This window comes from Euleptes europaea, chromosome 6, assembly GCF_029931775.1.
Source record: "Euleptes europaea isolate rEulEur1 chromosome 6, rEulEur1.hap1, whole genome shotgun sequence".
Lineage (NCBI taxonomy): Eukaryota > Metazoa > Chordata > Lepidosauria > Squamata > Sphaerodactylidae > Euleptes > Euleptes europaea.
Window position 1 is genome coordinate 78,847,233 of NC_079317.1, and position 15,383 is coordinate 78,862,615.

Consider the following 15,383-nt stretch of genomic DNA (forward strand, 5'->3'; position numbering starts at 1 on the left):
TGTTCCCTAATCAATTGCTGGACTTTATATTTCTAAACCCACGCATTTATGCACAGTGGTAAGCTGCAGTACTGCAGTCCAAGCTCTGATCACAACCTGAGTTCGATCCCGACAGGGGTAGGTTTCAGGTAGCCGGCTCAAGGTTGACTCAGCCTTCCATCCTTCCGAGGTCAGTAAAATGAGTAAAATGAGGTCAGTAAAATGAGTAAAATGAGGTCAGTAAAATGAGGGAAGATGACTGGGGAAGGCATTGGCAAACTACCCTGTAAACAAAGTCTGCCTAGTTAACGTCGGGATGTGACGTCACCCCATGGGTCAGGAATGACTCGGTGCCTGCACAGGGGACCTTTACCTTTACCTAGTGGACTGTTATCTTTTCATGTTGTCTGTTGCTTTCCCTGTTGTGTACATTTTCATTACTCAGCCAGCTGGTTCATATATACAGTATCAACCCTGAATTTTGTTACTGGGCCTATACTCTTACTGTTCCTTGGCTTCTGCTCATATGGAGGAAGCGCTTCATAAGCCTGAAAGATACACAACACCCCAGTACAGCATGATTGCAGCAAAATGATCATAACGAGGCCCAACAGGAATGCTGGGATTGCAGGTGTAACACTGCTGTATACTAGGGTTGCGAGGTCCCTTTTCCCCATTGGCGGGAGATTTTGGGGGCAGAGCCTGAGCCAGGAAAGGGTTGGGAAGGGAGGGACTTAAATGCCATAGAGTCCAATTGCCAAAGTGGCCATTTTCTCCAGGTGAACTGATCTCTATCGGCTGGAGATCAGTTGTAATAGCAGGAGATCTTCTGGTATTACCTGGAGGTTGGCAACCCTACTATTTACCGATGTACCAATGCATTTCCAGTTCATGGTTAAGCACTTTTCATTAAAAGTGCTGTGTGTATTGTTAGTAGAAAGATGCAGGTTGCAAGAAATAAAAGGTTCTTAACCTGCTCTTTTTTCCAGCCCCCCCAATTAATTATATCAGCAAAATATAATTTTCACCACAAAACCACTGACAGAGTACTGTTTTTAAAGTACATAACTTGGATCTTAAGAACCATGAAAAAGAGTTCCTTTCACAGAAGTGGGCTTTCGTTCCACCCCACCGAAGGCTTTGATTCCCTCCCCCAAAGATGCCCCTAAATCTCAGGGGCTCTTCAGAACACTATCCACTTGGCGAGGAGATGCAGCAGGGAGGATTGGGTTGAATTTAGAAGGCACCTCCCCTTTCTGTGCCAAAAAAAATGGATCCAAGACTTTGAGTTTACAATGCCATCTTAATCCTTCCTCAGGCTTATGCAATAGGGCTTATTCCCAGGAAAGGGTTCTTAGGATTGCACTGTTAAAGGGCTCCTTAAAAATTAAAAATATGATTTTCTTTTCACTTGTACCGAAGGAACTGCATCACGATTGAAGGAAAATAGTTTTCCATTAGAAAGACCAAATTATTTGATTTACTGGACGAAGGGGGGGGGGAGTCCTAAATAAATCCAAACCCATCTTCATTACATTTTCACAAACATATTTTCATTCTGCATCTCCTTTCATTTGAATTGCAAATATTTAAAATTTGATAAAGCATTAAAAATTCAATCATAAAGCTCCACCAAGTGGAAATTGCTAAAATTGCACTCTGAAAGTGGTGCTGATGTCCCAGTGAATTTAAATAAGAGGCAGAAACAAGTCAGTTCTTAGCTATGATAATAACAGACAACAACCTTCCTTCCAACCTTTCTAGCAAACTTCACTTTGAGACATGGTGGAAATAAGATCACTAATCTGGAATATATAAAGGTGTTTACAGAAAGCATAAAGGTGTTTATATCTTTATATGTATACATAAAGATCAAAATGCACACCCCTAAAAGAGTCTCTTCCCAACCCCCTAAAATAAAAGCTGGGCTGTTTTTAAAGGATCCTTTTGCTCTTCTTGACATTAATGGAAAAGTATGTGGAAACCCTAATTTACTGCTTGAATGAAATTATCCTTCTGGCTTTATAGAAATTGCCACACGCATTTAATTTCATTTCCTAACAGGCAAGTTTGGTTATACACAGAGAATTAACAGGCATTACTTTTCTAGGTGGTCCCAGATTCTAGAACAAATGTAGTCTGCTAAATGGTTTGCTCTTTCTCCCTCTTAAAATATTCATAGCTTGTGTAGTTTAGCAACCTGATCAAAACCGTTAAAAGCATAACTGGGCTCCCTCAGCAGGTAATGCCATTTTTAATGAAACCATAGCAATCATAAATAAAACATATGGTGTATGCAGCATTAATGCTTTACCTCGCCCGTCAAATGAAGGTGTGGGGCTTGTACAAGTTGGCAGGGGGAGAGGGGGTTGTATCCATTTTAACAGGGATTCTTCCTCACAGTACAAATATGTTGCCACATGTACATACGATGGGTATGGAAGAGCCACAGAGCAGGGTTCAGACGGCTAAGAGTAGTCAAATGATCTAATTTCATAAATGTGGTTATTAATCCAATCACTTGACTAGTAGTAGCCACGCTTACCATTGACTGATGTCAAATATTGTTACATAGTTCCTGAAGCCTAACAAGTCCTCGTATTAGTTGAAGACTTTTTACTGCAAAATGTATCATGCAATAGCAATGTCAAGAGAAAGGGTTCCTTGCTCTCCAGTGCGCACGTGCGCACACACACACACACACACACTCGGGGGAGGGGTCGTGGCTCAGTGGTAGAGCATCTGCTTAGCATGCAGAAGGTCCCAGGTTTAATCCCTGGCATCTCCAGTTAAAGAGACTAGGCAAGTAGGTGGAGTGAAAGACCTCAGCCTGAGACCCTGGAGAGCCCCTGCCAGTCTGAGTAGACAATACTGACCTTGAAGGACCAAGGGTCTGATTCAATATAAGGCAGCTTCATGTGTTCATGTGTTCACACACAAATTAGTGGTCATAACTGTAATTTTTATGCACATGTAAGACACCACCACCCCTTTTTTGACAAAATACTTGGGAGGGACGACTAGTCTTGCATTTGAGTAAACACTGTACTACATTTAAAATTCACAGATTTGTAATTCTGCTTCACAGTCTACAGAGAAATGCTTTCCCTTGCAATAACTTGTGTTCAGTCCCAAATCATGGATTGCTGTGAATTTGGTCAGTCTTCATTAATGTGACTTGAAAACCAATGAGGAGCTTTAATGAAAGACTGGTAATGTTTCTTAATCGAAATCTCTTTTCAGACTTTGGAATGCAATGCCCATCAGAGTTTGGGCATCTCCAGCTAGTGGGAAAGGACAGAGCAACAACTTGGAGCTAATTTTGAAGTCTAAATATAAAAAGAGGCAGGCAGCAAAGAATTTCAGTCCTGATTTAAATGTGACACTGGTTATATAGCATTTGGTTCACCCAGCATCTCAGTTAAAGGAGACTACCGTACATGCAAAGTGACAATGTAATGTTCACCTGGGCTATGGATTTCTGGTCTGCTAAGTGTTATCCATGAAGTGGTTGAGGGCCTAATTTAAATGATACACAGGGCAAGTGCTAACTGACTCAGGTTATGTTTTTCTATTTTCAGGCCTAAGTTTAAGCTATTTTGAACCTGGATGAATTCTTTAAATGGACTGAAAAAGTGGCTTTAAGGAAACTGCTGCAAGATTAGAAGTTTGGTTCCCTGATTCTTGAAGTCCGCTTCCTTCCAACAGCTTCTACTTGAATATTTGCAATTAAAACAAATATTATAAAGACTCCAAAGGAAACTAAATCCTGTAGCACTACCCCTTCAGAGAAGTGCTGAGTACACATAACAGCATAGATGATCCAGCAAGGGACCACAAAAACAGCCTTAATGCTCAAGTTCATGCACTGATCTTCCTTTGCACCAATTCCTAATGTTTTCTCTGAGAAGAAAAATACCCATCCCCAGCATCAAAACATGATAAATGTGGCATTCTGCACTGTATGCGCACTGCCAAATACATGGCCAGTGCTGTTGGTGGATGCAGACACTCACTTTCTTCCCGTCATAAAGAAATGAAACCACTGTACATCCCTCCCACTGACACATGAGAGCATCTCTGTTTGGGGCCCACTCAGTGCACAATTCAGAGAGAAGTATTTCCAAGGTAAAATACAAGCTCCCCTGGCCTACTCATGCTGTCTGAATACTTCTTTCATGGTTTACACATCAGTCCAAAGCACACTGCATTGAAGTATATAAACAGTATATAGCTCCAGCTTTGTCAACCATGATGGGAAGATCTGAACAATTTTATGCCTCCTTTCAACTCTTCCCAGGAGATAGTCAGTTGCTAAATTTTGCCTGAGGACTTGTGGGATACAACTAGGGTTGCCAACCTCCAGATCATAGCTGGAGATCTCCTGCTATTACAACTGATCTCCAGCCAATAGAGAGCTGTTCCCCTGGAGAAAACGGCCGCTTTGGCAATTGGACTCTATGGCACTGAAGTCCCTCCCCTCCCTAAACCTCACCCTCCTCAGGCTTCGCCCCAAAAATCTCCCACCAGTGGCGAAGAGGGACCTGGCAACCCTAGATACAACAGTGGTTGATTACGTCTTAGCAGCTCTGCCTGGTTGTTAGGGGAGGCTTTATCATTCTGTTTCCCTCTCAATTTATGTTTACTGTCATATATTCACCACATTATACATGTTTACTTTTATTTTTATTTAATCATTTGTTAGTCTTCTGGAGCTGATTTTTGTATTGAAATAAATTTTGATGATGATAAGAACATAAGAAAAGCCCTGCTGGATCAGACTAAGGCCCATCAAGTCCAGCAGTCTGTTCACACAGTGGCCAACCAGGTGCCTCTAGGAAGCCTACAAACAAGATAACTGCAGCAGCACCATCCTGCCTGTGTTCCACAGCACCTAATATATTCAGTATGCTCCTCTCATCCTGGAGGGAATAGGTATGCATCATGACTAGTATCCATTTTAACTAGTAGCCATGAATACTTCTCTCCTCCATGAACATGTCCACTCCCCTCTTAAAGCCTTCCAAGTTGGCAGCCATCACCACATCCTGAGGCAGGGAGCTCCACAATTTAATTATGATGATGAAGTATAGAAATAAAAGTAACTAACAGCACATTCCTGAGATCTAACAGCGAAAGCCCTTAAGAGACCAGGAAGGCGCTGCGACGGCATCCGGGCAACTAACGGGGGGAAGGCCCAGAGGCAGTGCCACCCCAGGATGCTGACGGGGCCTTTTGGCAGCATCCGAACACTGTCAAAGGCAACGCCGGCGTCCTGGGAGGTGTTCCTGGGGCGTTATGGCTCCGGGTTGGGTGAGGAGTCACCTTTAGGCGGCCTCCAAAGCCCATTCGGGCCGGGAATGCCCCTTTTAATTTTTGCTGAGATACATCACCTTTTAGGTGGTATATCTCTTGTGCAACCCTATGAAGGTTGCACAGATTTTTAATGCCGGGAGGCAGCCGTATTGCCTCCAAAGACTGGCGCAGGCATTCCTCTCAGGAATGCACCATAGGTAAAAGTCACACCCCATGAAAAGAATGTGCCTGACTTGCAAGGAACCATTTCTGAGCATTTGTGTGCAAGCTTCTACATGTAGTTCTAGAGCTACATCATAGTTTGATCAGCACACCCCATCTGAAGAATTCATTTCATGATACAACTTTTTCTTACATTACTACATCAGGCTCTTTTACAGATAATAACAGTTAGCTTAAGTAGATTCTCATTGATCAGAATTTGTGTTGCTGGGGCCTCCTGTTGGAAAAGTAAATCATGCTTTCTTTCCTATGGGGAAAACAAATAAAAGGCCTTGCTTCTCTGACAGCTTCAAAAACGATTTTAACAATCTGATCAGCCAGTCTGGATTTTAGGCTGGAAAACTTAGCTGCAGCATAAAGCATTATGCACTATATTTTAGTAGATTGATCTTTAGAATGCCAGACAAAGGGAATTTTATTTCCATTGATGCACTCAAAAATAATTTGCAAAGAGCAAAAGTGTCAGGCTGAACGATCTAAATCATAATTGTGGTTCTGTGTGGTGGACGTATATTTCTACCATTTGTCACATTTGCCTGGAGCAATTTTGCTTACTGAAGCCACCTGCTGAGAACCATTGCTCCCCGTTCAATGACAAGCAGCATACATATCACTTACGTATTCATAGGATAGCATTGTGGCCACCCAACTAGACAGCAAACATGTCTAATGACTTCAGCTCTTCCGTTTAAATAAAACAAAACCCTAAATTCCAGATGTGTAGCTATATTAACCCGCTGCACTGAAAACAATAAAGAGCTTCATCGTTTACGTCGTTTATTGTGATTTAAACGAGCTAGTGCCAACTCTGTCGGATAGAAGTGATCTAGTCAGTTGGAAAGTATATAAAAACCAAATGGGGGAAAGGTAAGTTTTTCCATTGCGCGGCCCAATGGTCAAGTAATTGCAACAGTAGCCGTGACCCAAGACACTGTGGGAAACAGAGTAACTCTGGGTATGATCAGTGTGCAGCTGTGAGCGTTTCCCATTCCTACTGTACTCAGGGGTCAAGAGATGTACCAGATTCCCGCTGTGGCTAGGGATGTGCACAAACCAATCTATTCAGGTCATTTTCAGTTCTTTAGTAGTTGTTTAGTTTATTGTACTTATTATCGGTTTTGGATTCTTCCTCTCCCCCCCTCCCCGTTCTGTATCGGCTTCAGTGGCAAAGACATTTCTGCCTTTATGGTTGTTGTTTTCTCCCAGCCAATTGGAAGATCATAGATCATAGAATCATAGAGTTGGAAGGGACCACCAGGGTAATCTAGTCCAACCCCCTGCACAATGCAGGAATTTCACAACTACCTCCCCCACACACACCCAGTGACCCCTACTCCATGCCCAGAAGGTGGCCAAGATGCCCTCCCTCTCATGATCTGCCTAAGGTCATAGAAACAGCATTGCTGACAGATGGCCATCTAACCTCTTCTTAAAAACCTTCAGAGAAGGAGCGCTTACCACCTCCTGAGGAAGCCTGTTCCACCAAGGAACAGCTCTAACTGTCTAGATGGAAACTCTTTTGATTTAATTTCAACCCATTGTTTCTGGTCCGACCTTCTGGGGCAACAGAAAACAACTCAGCACCCTCCTGCATATGAAGAAACTCTCATGGATTCTCAAAGACTGAATCCTTCATTCAAGGGATCTTCCCTGCATCAATGCAACTAAACGATCACTTACCCAGTGGCACACAGAGTCATGGATTGGTGTCTGCTTTTCCTCCATGCCCAAGATCCTCAAGCAAGAAGTGCAGAAAGCTACATTGTTAAACAAAAGCAAAGTACACAAGGAGAACACAATCATAGAGCTACCCATACCTCCCCTGGCTGTGCTACAATACTTGGTGCATTTTTCTCCCAGTCAGGCTCCCAATATCAGAAGTGAACTGGGAGAAAAATGTTTCCCACACTGGAGGGCAGCAAGATAAGGTTCGGGGGAGGGCTAAGTTTCGCTCCGTTTGCCCCTACTCTCCGTTTTTGTTTACGGATATCTCTCTCCCCGCCCCCCACCCGCAGCCATTACCCACTTTCTTTATATGGGATTGGAAGGTTGCCTGTTCTTGTTCACAGCAGGAATAGTTTATTGTGTGGAATAAGAACTGTAATTCTGAATGATAATGAGTACTATAATACTGTTTCCAGATAAGTGTGGAAGAACTTCACTGCATAGCACTAAGGAGCCAGGGTGTGGGAGCATTCATAGTCAGCAAACAGGAAATATTAGGGCAAGAAAGTTAGGAGAAAAGCTACAAGGAAATAATGTTTGCTTTTGTGAGAACCATTGGTGCTTTAGAGATTTCAGTACTTGCCTACTTTCCCTTGTTTGGTTTGTAAATTTGCAAATATTACAAGTATTACAAAAATGCAATAAATCTCCTGTAGTCTCTCATCACCAAAAAAAAGCTGACCCTGAGATTTCATAGCAATTGAGGAAAAGGGGGGAACAGGAAGCATTGTTTTATGCCCATACACTAATATCTGAGGGATATACCACAAAGCAAGCTGTGGTCTCCTATGAATTTCTACATGAGGTCTCTTTGAGGATCCTGTTCATACCCCCATGGTCTCAGGGAAATTCCCATCCAGATATGGTTGTGTGTGTGTGTGGGGGGGGGTTAACATCCAGTATCTCATTCTTCGTCAGAGTTCATCAACCACAGAGGGATGGTAGTCTGGAGGTAAGGAAGCAGATGGTACAATCCTTTTATTAACTCCCTAAAAGTAGCATTTAACTAAGATTTTTTATTGCTCTTATATGTTTTATTTGTGGTTAGCTTGTGTCCTTATTTTGGCTGATCTTAGATCATAATAAATTAAATAAATGAATGAGGGATATAGAGACAAAGCTGAACAACAAATATTGTAGAAAACCAAGGAAAATGCACAGAACAAACAAGTGTGTTAGAAAGTGTGTTGGTTAGATATAATACCCCTAGATTTTTGGTCTTTAAAGGCTACTGTATCTTCTTCTTCTTCTATGAGTCCATGTGCATAATTTAGTAGCTTTTAGAATCCCTGCATGGTTGCTGATGTGATTCTGTGTGAAATTGGCCTTGCAAAGGAGATGCCAGACAGTCTAAGGGAATCCATTTTTTCTATTATTAGTGATGGTTTTCCTTTCATACCTGATGTGCATTGAAGCTCTCCCCCACCACGTTGTGTTCTCATGTGACCCTCAGGATTCTCCCCCCACCCTGTTTTACTTTTTTTAACTTTTGCACAGTGTGGATAACACAAAACTTCACAGAAATAATGCATTACCTTTAAAAAACATTTTTATTAACCTACACATAGGAGCCCCATGGCACAGAGTGGTAAGCTGCAGTACTGCAGTCCAAGCTCTGCTCGTGACCTGAGTTCTATCCCGATGGGAGTCTGTTTCAGGTAGCCGGCTCAAGGTTGACTCAGCCTTCCATCCTTCCTAGGTCGGTAAAATGAGGACCCAGCTTGCTGGGGGTAAAGGGAAGATGACTGGGGAAGGCACTGGCAAACCACCCTAGTAAACGTCGGGATGTAATGTCACCCCATGGGTCAGGAATGACCTGGTGCTTGCACAGGGGACCTTTACCTTTACACATATTTGCAGACACCTCCAACAATCCCCTCCACCTTATCTAAAAGGCAGGCTAAGTTGTGGGTGATTCTCTTCTCTTTTTTTGTAAGCCGGAGTAAGGCTGGATAGGAATAACAGAATACCTTTAAAATCCTTTAAAAAAAAAAAACCCAACCTCTTCATATTTGCATTCCTTCAGATGATCCCATCCCCTCTGTCTAAAAGGCAGGCAATTCTCGTCTGTTATACTAATTGTTACACTTCATCAACAAATGAAAAGAGTAACTGATTAGTAATTGACCAGCTCTTCCCGGAGGTCCTGCGACTATAATGTTTCCACTTCAGACACTCTTGCAGATGGTATCCAACCCAGGAAATATCCTTTTTACAGGCTTAAAATAAAGCAGATTTTTTAATGTGTGTGTAAAGAGTGGGCTGTTAATGGTCTGTGCACAAATACAGGACAATTTCATGTGAAAACATGAAAAGAGGCACTCCTGGCTGGTAAACCAGGGATTGATTTGCCACAGAGAAAGCTGGAAGGAGAAGCTTTATTGTTCTTTCTCCCCCATGAGGCAGTTTTTGTTTATGGATAGGTAGGGAGCAGTGGCGAGCACCCTGAGCCATCAGGTGTGATGGAAGGTGTGTTCTGAAAAGACCATCGCTTGCTTTACAATGCAATGGGGCATGTGAAGGAGCTCCTTTGGTGCTCTGCAACATCTTTCCAAACCTGGTAGTGGCTTCATGGCGCATCAGGGAAGGGGGCTGGGGCTGGGCACGACTTCACACAGTATGTACAGGCAATGACAAACAAGGCTGGTTGCAGCCACTGGCCGAGTTTGGAGCCGGGGTGGTTTGCCAAAACCAAAAGCAGCCATGCCAATGCTGTCTAGCACAGCCCGCTCTCAATTAAATATTATCATAGTTAATTGATGACATAGATCAGCTGTTTTAAATAAACTAGTTAATCCCATGCTGTGGTCTTGTGTCTTTATTGGGTGCTGGGGCAAAAAACAGACTTGTCAAGTGGCTGAAATGTGGGAAATCCTTGGTGTGGAAGCAGCCCAAGGAGCTACAATAGAATGTTCTCCTAAATCCAAAATAGTATAATTGCACTCGTAATTATCTGATGGCATAATTAGCAGATGCACATAATCAGAATATTTCAAATCCTAATCAGAGCTATTCCAAAACCAGAATGAAATGTATCCTTGTTCTGTTAATTTTTTCTGAGCTGGATCTTAACTGTTACTTTTTCCTGGAGGTTGATGTCACTTTCTTTGGATTAATTTTTGACCTTCACATTCCATGCTATTAATAAAGAATTAACAGCACAACCATTACCCTTTCACCTAAAAAAAAAAAAAATACAACCCTGATGTATCCACCATAAAACAATCTGTCAATGCCAGAATGTTTTGCCCTGTATAATTGATGCCAATCTGAAACAAGATACTCCTCTGTTTCTTTCAGGGGCAGCCACTTTCACATGAAAAAGCTGTCATCTGCCATTGCCTAAACCTGGAAGAAAGACTTAACGGGACTCCTCTAGAATAAATGGAATTGACACTTGGAATAGGCACTTGTAACACTTGAACATGTGAATATTTTACTGTGATGTTTGCAAAGCCATCCCCCTTTTCTGTTTAATACCTCTTCTACAGCATTTGGGCCATTTTTTACATAGCACTCTGTTGTTTTTCAAAGGAAAGCATTTGAGCCTTGGAAGATACTGCAAACTCCGCCAAATAGCCAAAAACAAATAAATATAAAGGATTTATGATGATTCAGAATAAAACTACACTATTTCAAAATTTGCTTAAATGCTGCCATTTTTTATAACAACTTTATTCTTTTGCAGTGCTGTAATTTAATTTTCAGTGCAAGATGTACATTTTCTTCATCTTATATGCTTATTTCTATGCCGTAAAAGAACTGAACAGAGGCTGTAGAAACTGTCTTTCTGCACAGTCCGCTATCCAAATGTGTTGCCAATAAATTAATGCAAGCTTTGTGGCCTGTTTTATGCATCTGCCAATCCGCTGGTGAACTGAGGTGTTGCAGGCATGGTGGTGATGGACTAAGGAAATGCAAAGGTCTGTTGCTTTACATCATCAATCTGAGACCTGAAGGGAACTTTCCCCAAAGTTGCCTCCAAGTGCATTCCTGAAGAGTAGTGATTGGTGACCAGAAGGGCTGAGAAAGAGGACAGTAGCCACTTAACTAGCTATGCACCAGATTCTCAGTAGCAGAGAGGGGGGAGCATCATTCTCAATGGGAATGGAAACTAAAATAAAACAAAACCAAAATCAAGGTTAAGTGCTAGGTAATAAAAATGAGCTTTGCAAATGTGCCCATTATGTGCAAACCGCAGCAGCATCTGGAGCCACTTGCAATCTCATTGGGCATAAATATATCCAACATAAATTAAGTGAAACAAATCAATTTGTGTTGGGCAAAAACAACCATGGGTAGTTTCAGGAATACATTTTCAAGCCAAGATTTTAGGGTAAATAATATCAGAGCATGTACACATACAGAGCAAAGCCTTCATTTGGTAAACATGGCAATACTGGCTACAGTACCTATAAAATACGTATTTCTTAATGGTTTCCACATTCCAAAGTGTTAGAATCTATTCTTGGTCAACTCTCCCCAAGCTCTATGTGTAAAACCTAGATAACTAGTATACCATAGGTTGGTTATTAGGTTAAACATCATGGAAGTTCAAGAGAAAGGAAACAATTACTTCAAGTTTAGCCTTAGACTGGTGATAGGATCCAAGGATACCATAGGTATTCCTAAAAGGAATTTACATATCATTTTGTTAAAAAAAATCTAAATGGCCATAAATCAAATACTGAATTTTCACACATACACATGGGCATGCACCTCATATCTGCTTTTTAAAGTTCATTCTTATTCATAACTGAATTCAGATGTTGCCTGCCCAGAGATTGTAACTAAGGGTGTGTGAGAGACCACACAAAGGACACTACATGGGGGCTTTGATTTCTCACAGCTTTACAAACAGGCAAATAAATTGTTTTCTGTCTTTGAAATACAGTGGGAAATTATTAATTGCAAAGTCATCTCCCATTACAGTGGCATGTTAAATGAGCACAGTTAAAATTATGCTTTTGTATTAATTACATAGATTCCCATCAATAAAATATAGAAAAAATGGTAAAATTCCTTTTCAACTTTGTAATTATTGTGAAATGCTTATATCAGATATTTCTGATAAGGAGGCTGAGAGACTCCCCAGTAACTCAAATGAAAGACCAGTGTCATGTACAAGAGCAACCAGTGTCATGTACAATACAATACAATACAGTGTCATGTAATGGTTCAAGTGTTGGAACAGGATCTGGGAGATCCTGGGTTCAAACCCTCACATTGGCCAAAAACACATGGTCTCTTAACCCACTTTATTCCCCGTTTCAGCCAGGATCAAATTTACCTGGGCTGGGGGGGAAACTATACGGATTACCTTGAAAAGCAGGGACGAAACTGTGCCAATCGATCCATGTAAACAGAAAGTACGGGAGACATGAAGTTCCTGTTTAGTTTGGCACACACCCCATGCCCCCAGTGATTGGTTGTTTCAAATTGACCAATGAGGGTCTTCCCTGCCCTGGGAAATGACCACTCACCCGGGGCGGGGGTGTTGCAAGCTAAACAGGAACTGTGCATGTCTCCCGCACTTTCTGTTTACATGGATGGATTTGCAAACAGTTTTGTTCCTGCTTTTCAAGGTAATGCGTACAGTTTCCCCCCAGCCCGAGTCAATTTGATCCTGGCTGAAACTGGGAATAAAGTGGGTTAAGGGACCATGCATTTTTGGCCATTGTCATGAAAGCTCGCTGGGTGACCTTGCACCACTCACACATTCTCAGTGTAACCTCTCCTGTCCCTGGAGTGGAAGATAGCCCCGTGTTTAACTGCAGAGCTCTATGACCTGAAGAGGGGTGGAAGTTGTCCAGAAAGAAGCTGGTGGGAAACTCGTACAGATTCTGGCAGAGTGAGCTACAGCACCCATTGCAAAACTTATGAAGCAGCAATCATAGTGGAAAAGAAATGTTATTTATCTGTGACCATTGCATCAGCTAGTTCATGGCCATCCCAGTTGTTTAAGGTATCTTGGTCTGCTTATGGACCATTTTGACTCAGTTGCCTTTATGGATGTTGACAAGATCCTGGGATCAATAAAGGCCACCTCTTGTGTACTGGCTGCTAAAATTATGTAAGAACCTACTTTAATGAGCCCTTGATGCCCATCATAAATCATTCACCAACTCATGGTGCAGCCTGAATAGCCCAGACTAGCCTGAGCTTGTCAAAGCTTGGAAGCTAAGGAGGGCTGTCCATGGTTAGCATGTGGATGGGAGACCACCAAGGAAGTCTGGGGATGCTGCATAGAGGCAGGGATTGGTAAACCATTTCTGCTCATCTGTTGCCTTAAAAACTCCTTGAGGGGTCACAATAAGTAGGCTGTGACTTCATGGCATTTAATTATTGCCCTGACCTGCATGGGTCAGGATAGCCTGATCTCATCAGGTCTCAGCAGCTAAGCAGTGTTGGTCCTGGTTAGTTCTTGGAAGGAAGACCTCCAAGGAACTCCAGGGTTGTTACGCAGAGGCAGGGAATGGCAGGCCAACTCTGATCATCTCTTGCTTGAAAACCCTATGGGGTTTCCATAAGTCAGCTATGACTTCATGGCTCTTTCCTTCAACTCATGGCACCTTCCCTTGGTCACTCAAAGTGAAAGTTATCCATCCACTACTTTAAAAACATCCATAGACAAAACTGATGTGGCCAGTTATCACCCAGTCTCTAATCTGCACTTTCTAGGCAAAGTGATTGAGAGAACTGTAGCGGACCAACTCCAGTTTTTTGTGGATAACTCATGTGCCATGGTCCCTTTTCAGTCTGGTTTCATGCTGGGATATGGGACAGAGACACTGCAGTCCCAAGCCCCTGCAGGTGTTAAAATGCTGTGCGGCTGCAGGAACTCATAAAAAACATCTGGGGCTTTTCCACAAGCTTGACTTGCTACTGATTTTCTTGGCAGTCAATCCACAAGTATTGGAATCAGCTTAGGCAGGGTTCTTCCACATGTCTGCCCTCCCTGTGCATTTCTACAGTTGTGAAATCAGTTTCTTTTATTTTGTATGCATACTTATATCGATATATCAATATCATGGATTTTTTAAAAGGCATTAAAATATTAATATATTGATATACTGCTGTACTGATTGGTCAAGCAAGTTCTCTGAATTCCCAAATGTAATGTTTTTTTTTTAAGCAAGTCTGTATCGCATTTCCTTGCAGATGTGCCTTTTTCTTTATATCTCTGAGAAGGAAGGGATTAAGAGACTTACTTTTTTTAAAAAAAAAACAAAAGCTGGAAATTCAGAGAACCTGTTTGACCCATCATTACAGCAGTGTATTGGTATATCAATATTTTAGTGCCTTTAAAATAAAAAAATTAAACCACATATCTTCAGGAAAGCGGGGGTGGAAGGGAGTGGGATGATAATGATGATGATGATGACAGCTTAATCATTCGAATGTGGGCTGGAGGTGCATGGAAATGGGCAGGACAAAGAAAACCAACAGAAACATTATGCATGAGGGGAAGGAGACCAAAAATCAACTTCCAGAATAAGATAGGGATAAAAGTGCTCTCAAAAGAAACAGAAAAAAACTGGGGGGGGGGACAAAAAAAACCCAAAGTGAAAGTTAAGGGCACAAAAATGTATATGGAAATCAGGGGATAAACCAGAACAGACAAACAAACCAACAAAAACATACAGAAAACCCCCTGATGTAGTTGTCCCGTAGTGAGGTTGGCAAAGGCTCCTCGATTATGACTAAATGGTAACATAAGGAAGTCAAACAAAAGTGAGGGTAATGTTGCCCACCCTCTCTCTAAATGGGCTACACTTTTGTATTTTAGAGGGCTCCGCCCTGGAATTTTGTACATGTCCAGACTCTCCCATGTTACTTTGGGCTGCCCTCATCCACAACATTATTGGTCTGTAATATGTTGGGAGCTTATGGCTCTCAGCAGGTGACACCTTTTACATCTGAAAGATACATTTTGCTGCTTTTGAGTTTTACCAGCTGGGTTTTCCTGGTCACACATTATAGTGCTGACTGAAACAGAACATTGTTATAAGTGCAGAAAGCAATGAGGAAAGTAATACGTGAACAGACTCTGAAGTTTTTCTTGATTCTAGCTAAACAGAGCAGGAATGGCATTCTGTATATGGTTCATGAACTGTTGAAGCAGCTCCCAGGCACTAACA

At 42.0% G+C, this 15,383-nt stretch overlaps 1 non-coding gene across 1 annotated transcript; it reads left to right on the top strand.

Annotated features, from left to right (window-relative positions):
• The first annotated feature begins 2,695 nt into the window (after positions 1-2,695).
• On the top strand, positions 2,696-2,767 carry TRNAA-AGC (transfer RNA alanine (anticodon AGC)). The gene has a single exon. It is a non-coding gene; the product is annotated as a tRNA-Ala (tRNA).
• Positions 2,768-15,383: the final 12,616 nt, after the last annotated feature.